Genomic DNA, 8,134 nt, shown 5'->3' with positions numbered 1-8,134 from the left:
ATATTAAGACAGAGGGAATAATAGAAGGGAAACAAACCGAAATGGACTCGAGGAGCCAAAGCGGCAAACTGCGTTTCCCCCGGCGGCACTCTGGTTTTATAGACGGAGCCCCGATATCGGGCAGGCCGGGCAGGCCGGGCTACCCGGGATTCCTCCCCACCCGAAACCTGGGGCCCGCCACCATCCCACATCCCCCCCATTTAAAAATGAAGCAGGTAGGAATATGTCGGTGAAATGACGTGGTTAGCCCTTTCTGGGCTTTTTGCAGCACCCAGATGTGGGGCAAGATCGTCATTTGGCATATATTGTGTAAGGACTTCGTCACCCGTATACCCCGTTGTTTGAGGGTCTTGTCCTGCGTGACGGGATCCGGCAGGCCCAAGACACATGGGCACCACCGGACGGTTCATCGCATGCTGGAGGGAGCGGCGCACCTGGAATGCCAAATTCCCGCAGGCGGAAGCCCGCGGGATTCGCCAACCGAGCGAGAGATCCGGGTGCGGAAAGCCTACTCGCGGGACGGGCAAGTCAGCCGCCTGGTCGACTGACACGTAGTCCGCCGACTTTATGAATCAGCAAGGGGTCCCCTTGGGCATTTCCTTAATTAAAAAATGGAAAAAAAAAGGGGATAAACTTACAAAATATATGTCGACAAGAAGTGACAGGTATAAGAGAAAGGACACGTGTAACAGCACCGTGTCCGCCGGTGATGGAAGACGACGGCGCCGGCGTTGGCGAAGCGAACGCGCGCGCGAGAAGGCAGCGAAGGAAAGAAAGGGGTGGGGTCGGGGAGGCCGTGGACGCGTGGCAAGAAAAGCAGAGGTGGGTGGGATGCGATCAGGGCGGGGGCCCGGGTTTGTCGTGGCGCGCTGCATTAGCGGAGACGCGAAGCTACCATCTCCTCTGGATGAGCCAAAAATACAGAGGCTTGTTTATTCACATCAACGTCATTATCATCCTCAGCGGTCAGCGGAGGAAGAGATATGAGGGAGAGGCGGAGGCCGTCCCAAGCACGCGACTGGAACTTCCAAGCGGAAAGTGGCATCGAGACCGTTCTAGTCCAGGAGAAGAAATTCCACCACCTACGTCGGCCGCGGGCGAGGGAGTAACTCAATTTAATAGATCACGAGGCTTACGCTGGTTCACACATAATGGATGGTCTATGTTTGCTGCGAGACTCCGATCTAGTATGAATCATAGAGCGTGAGTTATGAGGAATTATTAGGTGGATGAGTCCATTATGAAGGTTGGGTGAAATCATTGTTCACTTTATTTTAGGATGAAAGCATTAGAGATCAGTTTCTATAATTAAACTGAAAATTCTATAAAGTTTATGAATTGAATCATTTATTTAAGCATAACTATGGATCAACGAAACCCCATGTGAGGCCCAGTCTTTTTGGGCCGTGCCAAATCATGGTCTGAAGGCCGCTGTTGACTTAGAAATAGGGCAATGCCCTAGTAGATCCACGGAGGAGGATGATGAGTCCTCTTCGTCGTCGGCTGCGTTAATGCCAAAAAAAATCAAGAAGAAAAGACCTTGTTTATCCTTCCCTTTTAGATCCGAAAACCTCTGTTGTTCTTTCTTTTTCCGGCCTCTTCCGCTACCGACACTTATCATCGAAGAAGGGGACCTGTCCCCTCTTCTGCTTTGGGCCGTCACTGGAGCTCCACCGCCGAGAAATCGTGAAGGAAAGAGAAAGGACTAAATTCCCTGCTTTCGGCCATTTCTTACCTTTTTCCATTATCGGTTACCTTGTCATTGGTTGCCTTGCCGCCAGTCACCAGTTTTTTGGTTGTCGACCACCTCGGCCACCGGACCATGGCCCTCTTCCTCTTTCTTTTCTTCTTCTTCTTCTCATCTTCTTCTTCTTCTCCTTCTTCCTCTCTTTCCTCTTCTTTTTTTCTTATTTTTCTGTATTTTTTCTCTCTCCTCTTTCTCTCTAAGCGCACCTAAGGACCTTAATGTGAGCTTTATTTTCTTTTTGTTCGGGTCCCAGTTAACCCTAATGTGAAGGCTCTGAACCGCTCCGGTATCCAAGCAGTAGGCCGGCCCGTTACCTCGATCCTTGTGAGGTCCCTAAAAAAATCGGTGATTGTTAATTTTTATTGAGTCACCTAAATAATGTCCGATCCTGACCAATTGACTTCATCTTGTTCGAACCAATCCGTTCAGTTGGACACCACCGTCTCATCGATTGACCAAGCAAGAGTGCTCGACATTTTAGTTGGTTCGATCAAAGTGAAATCCATCGAATCATACTCAAATTAGGATATAGATAGTTCAAAAAGGATCGGGGCGATCAAATCTAATAATATTTGGCAAAGGCCAGGATGAGAGATGACACATTGCTCGACGACTCGAGATAAGGACTATTCACCAAAGTCAATTCAAAATCACTCTAAAGAGTCCCTACTAGATTCAGCTATCCTAAAGAGAGTAGAGAGAAAGTCTAGGTAGAGAGAGAAACATCAGTAGAGAGATAAAGGATGGAAATAAAAGAAAGGAGAGAGGAAGAGTGAACAGAATTTTTCTCTTTAGCCAAGAAAGAAGAAATGAAAGAAAAAAGGGTGACGGTGGTGGTACCTAGGGTTAGGAGACCCATGATCAGCTTATTGGCGGCGACTAGCAGCCGACAACACCAAAATAGTTCAAAACAGGGGTTCCGACCTCTTAAATCATGAAATAGGGCAAACTCGGTGGCTAGACTCCTTCCAAGGCCATAAGCACCGGCGGTGAAACCCGCCAGAAATAAAAACAAACATAGTTCTTTTCCAAAAATAGAGGAAAATAGGGTGTTGCCCTTCTCGACTAAATTCTAATGATCACCGTCCAGAATCTAGGTTTCAAAAAGTCCGAAAGGAAGAGAAGGGAGGTAGCTTGATGGTGGTATGGTTCTTACTGGTCTTCTTGCGGCGATTGGCCACTGCGACGATGCAAAGGCCATCGGTGCTCGAAGAGAAAAATCAAGGAAGATGCCGCGGTGAACTCCGATTGAGGCCGGTTCTCCGATGGGGGATGAGGAGGATGGGGAGGAGCTTAAATAGACTAGAGACTAGAAAATTCTAATCTCCGGTAGAGTCCGAGGAGAAGGAGGACTCACATCCTTCGTCGTGCTCAACCAAGGGTCTACCCTGGTTATGGTTTGGATAGGCTTTCGGGTCACGTTAGGATGCTGGGCTAGGCCAATAGGTTGGCCCAATGAGGCTGGGCCTCACATAATCCCACAAAAAGTCAACAAAGAAGACAACTCCCATCAAGAGTCCATCTTCTCTCTGCACATATGCGAATATGTGCCTCAAGTCCCCTTAGCATGTGCGGAGAACATGTCGGCCATATAATTTCAATCTTCTTTTGAATTCCAAAATTTCTAATTTGGGCGCCATGAGTTTTGGGCTAAGAGGGCGTTCTTTATTCGGGCTGGTTCAAGTTTTCTGAACTATAAAAGAAAATCAAATAAATTCTCTAAGGTTAAATGGATCAAGCTCAGCACAATAGCAGGCCACAAATGATGCAATATTAAAAACTATTTCAAAATGCATGAATTTTATTGTAAATATGGTAGCTTTTACGAGTATTTTAAATAACAGTCCTTCAAAATTTCCGATACGGTCCAAATCTGACGGCTTCTGACCAAATCAGCCGACGAGTTTGAGCATGCCACGTAGCCTCCATTACACGCATAATAAAAAGCCCACTAACAAAAGTTGCTACAGCTCAGCCCTTTGAAAGGTAAGTCTCAACTGTGGCATCAAATCTTCCTCTAAAGTCTTATCTAGATTTATCCGGCCTCGCAAGAGTGGTCCATTCTAAATCTCATAGTCTTCCTGTTTCATTCAAGCATATTTAATTAATTATCGGGTGATATATGCACAATATGGATCAATATTTTGGAATTTATTATTTTGTAATAGTTTAAATAACAAGGCTCAAGAGCGTATCGAGGATCCGAATGCCAACGTAAACGAGATCTAAAGCCAAGATGACGTGCTGACTCGTTACTACGCTCATCCTCCAGAATGGGCGCCAGAAAGAAGCTAAGATCACAAACTCGCGTACAGGTCACGCAAAACAAGGATGCTGTATATTTCGCAAAAGAGTGACGTACACAACGTACGGTCTTCTCAACAAGAAAAGGACATCTAAGAAATAAAAATAGAGGAGCGCCGAATAGCGCGGGGGGGGGGGGGGGGGGGGGGAGGGGAGAGAGAGAGAGAGAGCGCGAGCGAGAGTCGGTAAGGTGCACCGTGCACGGCTATTTAATCGGAAAAGACATTTTACGTATGGTGGGCCCAGCTCTGGCCATCGCCCATCAGACGACGAACAACGATATCACGCAAGGAAACGTCCGTCGGAGACCGTCTGTGCTCCGTATGGGCCCGGTCGCTGTCGAGTTGAGCGCCCAGCCTGGCCCACCTCTGGCAGCTATCTTGTCCATTTGAATTGTTGAGGGCATCGACATCACCAGTCCAGCTGGTCCCAGACGTGGAAGCCATGAGCTTTTATAATTTGGCCGGTCCAACTGCCTCCGTTAGCCAAAGGCTGCTATCCGGGAACATGGCTCGGCCCACCTTGGTTCACCCGAGAATGCATGCCAAGATCCACCTCACGCACTGAGATTTGGCAAGTCGATCGTTAGGCGGCAGGCAACTAGCTATACACTCTTAAAATATCGGAATTCTTTAATTTATCGGTATAACAATCTTCTCTGACTGCATATCTTAGCTGACGAGTTTGGAGAGATCTAGACTCTTCTTACTATAGCCTGGTCTGCCTTTATCTATGTTCTATTTAATCATAAACTTTTCAAGTCACACCATTGATTGTCATATAAGAGCAACAAAGTCTTGTGAGAGAATATTATATAGCCTATATTAGATCAAGATGATGATTGTATATGACTAAGACTATGAAAGAAAAACATTTAGAATTTAATAAGATATCTATAGTTCGCTTTCAATTTAGCGTTAGGCATCACACTTCATCCATGACATTGAATTCCTTGAACGAGGGTGATCTCGGTTGTTGAAGTAGTTGGTTCCCCTTGCTTTCAATAGCAGGGTCCAGTCGCTTTCATTATGGGACTGGGCCGATGATAATTTTGCCAGCTGTTATGTCAGTCCTTTACACTTCGCAATCCTATTTCGCTTGCATACATTTACCCCCCTCCCCTCGCGCCCGCGCCGGCCCCTTAAAGACAAACAATATTTTTATGCTTAATAAATCGCTAAAGACTAATATACATAATTTATTTAAAAAAATTATGATCCAAACGTTAGTGCCAAAGACTAAAAGATGTACTAGATGAGTTAGAGACAGTTGACTGAGAAGAAAATCAAGGAGATACTCAAGATAAAATGCAGAGATTGATGAGCTACAACATGCATCCAATCTTAAGACCGCTCCAAAGAAGCCGCCCTATCTGATGATCTTGTCCAAAAAAACCATTACCAAAGGAATGGACATCAAGACTAAGTTTGCATAATCGATCAATAAAAATAAGATTTAAAGTAAGTTTGAAAATCAAATAAGTGTTAGATAGAGATAATGAACATGTAGAAAGATGCATGACCTATATGACTAACATGCATAATAGAAACATCTGCGGCATGAATAGATGATAGAAGATGATCAGGAGCTTTTGATGAAAAAAGAATAGAATTTGAAGTTATGTGACTGCAAAATACAAAATCAAAATATCAAAAATTACCTAAAGTAACACAAAAGTGGATTTGGAGTGAAACTACCAAATTTAGATAGAACCTGTTTAATTATATCTTTGATATCATTGACAAACATGTTAGTGATTGAGGTGGAATGTGTGGAAGAAGAGTTATCAATATGGAAAATTTCAGCATTAGCAACAATAGAATGAGAAGTGTTGCTGGTGGTCCAAACCGAGAACGATTGACACGACGGTGTGAACGGGGTTCCGCCTGAGTTGTCTTGGTTGGTGCTGGTTGCGCTCCACCTTCCGCCAAGGAACCTGCAAACAAGCCTTGCACCACCACCAGGGTGGTGATGGCCCTCCGACGGTCAAGTCAGAGGAGATTGGAGGAGGAGAGATGATAATCACAAGTGGGAGAGAGTGCTCTGGGAGGTATTGCTTACCCCCCCCTTCTCCCCCCAGCCGCATATATACCTGGCTAGAAGGTCTCTCAGGGGGGTTTGTCGTCGTGGGGCACGATAGAATGGCCACTGACATGGCCGTTACGGGGCGTCGTGGAGCAGTGCTGGGTACGGTCATGGCAGGGCGTAGTGGAGCTCCGCTTCGTACGGTTGATACAGGAGATCGTGGGCAGCATCGGGTACAGCCGTTGCAGGGAGTAGTGGAGCAGGAGGCCGCGGCGTGCCTCTGGAGAATAGCCTGTCGTTATCAAAAGATCTCCGACTCGGGGTCGGAATGCTGGATCATAGGGCAGCCGACCCGGGGTCGGGCTGCGGAGCCGAGGAGGTCCGACTCGGGGTCGGAGTGCTGGATCATAGGGCAGCCGACCCGGGGTCGGGCTGCGGAGCCGAGGAGGTCCGACTCGGGGTCGGAGTGCTGGATCATAGGGCAGCCGACCCGGGGTCGGGCTGCGGAGCCGAGGAGGTCCGACTCGGGGTCGGAGTGCTGGATCATAGGGCAGCCGACCCGGGGTCGGGCTGTGGAGCCGAGGAGGTCCGACTCGGGGTCGGAGTGCTGGATCATAGGGCAGCCGACCCGGGGTCGGGCTGCGGAGCCGAGGAGGTCCGACTCGGGGTCGGAGTGCTGGATCATAGGGCAGCTGTAGCTTTTCTGGATACGCGTGCCGATCACGTGGGGCATGGCGGCTCAATTCCCCCATAACAGTAGCCCCCCACTTCCGAGCCTGGAACCAGAAGGGGAACAGGTGAAGGGAGTGATGTTTCGAGATTGCCGCCATCCTTCGGAGAGGCGCGCGCGCTTCAAGCTTCCCGCCTTCTTTATGGCGTATGGCGGTTGCTGCTGACCTGGCAACCTGAGGACTTCGGCGGACATCCTTCCTTAATGGTGTCGATTCGCCTTTGGGGTGAGAGCGACCCTTCGGCGGCCAGGCGTCTTCTGGCGTCATCGAGGTGTCACTTGCCCTTTCGCCTATTTAATCGGGGCCCCTCCCCCGTCCGTCTTCTTCTTTACGGACATTTTCGAGTTTCTCCTTTGCGCTACCATTGTTGCCGCCGGAACGTTCGCTTGCTTTTCCTTTGACGCTCTCGGAGCCGTTCTTCCTCCTCTTCAAGTGAGTTTCCCACTCTTCTACTTTGAGCTCTTCATACTTTTTCTTTTTGTACTAGTGCACCCCAGTCGTTCCGGCCTTTCCCTCCTTCTTGACCCCGTCCTGACCGTAGATTTATCGGCCATTAGGGATGGGCGAAGTGGGAGCAGATAGCATCCAGTCAAAACTGGTCGCCGAGGACTTAGACGGATTTGTGGCTCGGTACCACCTTCCCGAGGCCTGCAATGTCACGCTCCCAGGGCCTGAGGAGAGGATGTCTCATCCTCCTCGAGGGAAGATCGCCATCAATGAGGGCATCCTCCAGGCCGGGTTCCGCTTTCCCCCTTCAGACCTAGTCTTACAGGTGCTCCGGGGTTTAGGAATGGCACCGACGCAACTGGTGCCGAACTCGTGGCGTGCTCTGACGGTCTTCCAAGTTCTCTGTCGCTTGCATGCGATTCCCGCCACCTTGAACGTTTTCTGGGAGCTCTACGGCCTGAGCGGCCACCCTCAGGACAAAGGGTGGTGGTGCTTCGCAGCGCGGCGAGGGTGCGGCCTTGTCAAGGAGGGTCCTACCTCCATTCACCACTGGAAGGAGCGCTTCTTTTTCGTTGATGCAGACCCCTCCTGGGAAATCAGGGCAATCTGGGGGACGCCGGTGAAGTCCCCAATTGGCCTGTCGAAGTTGTCGAGGGAGGAATCCGAGGGCGTCGCCGCCTTGAAGGGGTTGGTCGCCGAGGGCCAGCTTCCCCCGGTGGGCCGCCTTATTTCTGAGGATACCTTGGTGAACGTCGGTTTGAGCTCGGTCCCCACCGACCGTGAGTCCGCCATCGTTTCTTTAGCTTTTTTCTTCTCTTTCGTTCCTTCTTCCTTTCGGTTTCTCAGTCCCTGACTATCCCGTCCTTCTTGCAGAGGTCGA

Source organism: Phoenix dactylifera, chromosome 4, assembly GCF_051530095.1.
Source record: "Phoenix dactylifera cultivar Ajwa chromosome 4, Ajwa_hap1_PhDact_Kaust_v1.1, whole genome shotgun sequence".
NCBI lineage: Eukaryota > Viridiplantae > Streptophyta > Magnoliopsida > Arecales > Arecaceae > Phoenix > Phoenix dactylifera.
Note: the sequence above shows the minus strand (reverse complement) of the source record.